The following is a 1,636-nucleotide window of genomic DNA, read 5'->3' on the forward strand; positions in this document are numbered from 1 at the left end:
ATTCCACCTGTGTCCCTGAGACACAGGGTCATTGGGTGCTGACTTGTTGGAATATGGGCTAAATTCTTGGCTAGGCTTGTTAGGGCCTCAGGGGCAATAGCTTAGCAACTTCATATGTAGTTTCTTGTGTAGAGAGTCCTGAAAGCCTGCAATGCTAGGAAAATCATTCTCATCTACAAGATACTGATGTGAAGTTTGGCCTCTGTTGATTATCACATTCTTTGAACTGTCTCACCTATGAAATGCCCCCTACACTAGAAGGGAGGCATCCATGGTGACTGTGGCCTTGGAATCAGGTGGACAAAAAGATCTGCCCTGTTCCACTGACTGGGACATAATCCACCAATTTATGTTGTTTCTGCATTCCTGTGTAAGACTGATTCTGGAGTGAAGGGGCTAAATTTCTGTGACCACTGTACTAACACCCACTGTAGGACTCTCATGTGATATCTGGCTAATAGAATCAATGTAACGGAAGAGGCCATCTGCCCTAAGAGATGCAGATTAAGTCTTACTGTGGGTGGGTGAGGGTGCTGTATCACTTGACAGACCTTAACAAGTTGACTCTTGCAATGGAGATTTTCACAATTTGTTGGACAGTATCTATTTGACAACCTGTAAACTCTATGCTCAGAAAGAGAGGTAGTTTGCTTTTCTTGTCATTGATTGGTATTCAGAAATGTTTTGCTAGAGAGATAGAAGATACAACTGATGCTGTAATAGTAGATCATTGCAGGTAGCAGTTAGGAGACAAGTGTCTAAATACAGAAAGAACAGGATCTCGTACAGTTGGAGATGAGCTGCTACAACTGCTATCATCTTGGTGAACACTCAGGGGGCTGTGGTGAGACCAAATGGTAGTGATTGGCTCCCAGCTAAAAATGGAGAAACCACCTGGATTGCCCCTGGATCTTGATAAGAGAGTAGGCATCCTGGAGATCGATACAGCAAATCCAATCATTCTTCCTTAATAGAGGTAGAATGGACTGCACTGTGACCATCTGGAATTTTGTCTGTTTGACATATTTATTTAGGTTGCTGAGATGAAAGATTGGTCTGAGAATTAAAAGGAACCTGGAATAGACTCCAAATTCTAAATGGTCTGGGGGGACCAATTGAATGACTGTCTTGATTAGCACCTTTGATACATCTGTTAGCTGTGGATTCCAATTGACTGGGTAGAGTATCAGGATTCTTTAATCATTTATTTGGAGAATCCAGGAAGAGTAATGAGTAACCTCTGCTGATAATCCAAACTATCCAGGAATTGGAAGTTATGGTTTGCCAGGCTAAAGCGTGTATTGAGAAGCATCCCCTTACTGCCTCCAGAGTGCAGCAGTGGAGCAAGCAGTCAGGGATGCTGGAAAGGTTTCTCAGTGAAGGGCCTATGGAAACCTTGATTTTGTGCTTCACCTCGGCCTTGTGTGCATCTAGTAGGATTGCTCCTTCTCTCTATTTCCAGGAGTGTATTGGTGAACACCTTGGGACCTTTTGAACATTTTCATGCCTCCTCTCGGATTCCTAGAAAAGGATTGTTGAAGTGTAGAAAAATGGATTCTCATGTCAGACAAAGTCTTACCATCCCGGTAAGCATTTCTTTTACCTTTAGTCCAACTAAGATGGAACCATCACAGGG

This window comes from Protopterus annectens, chromosome 17.part0 (assembly GCF_019279795.1).
Source record: "Protopterus annectens isolate FY-2018-M chromosome 17.part0, PAN1.0, whole genome shotgun sequence".
Classification (NCBI taxonomy): domain Eukaryota; kingdom Metazoa; phylum Chordata; order Ceratodontiformes; family Protopteridae; genus Protopterus; species Protopterus annectens.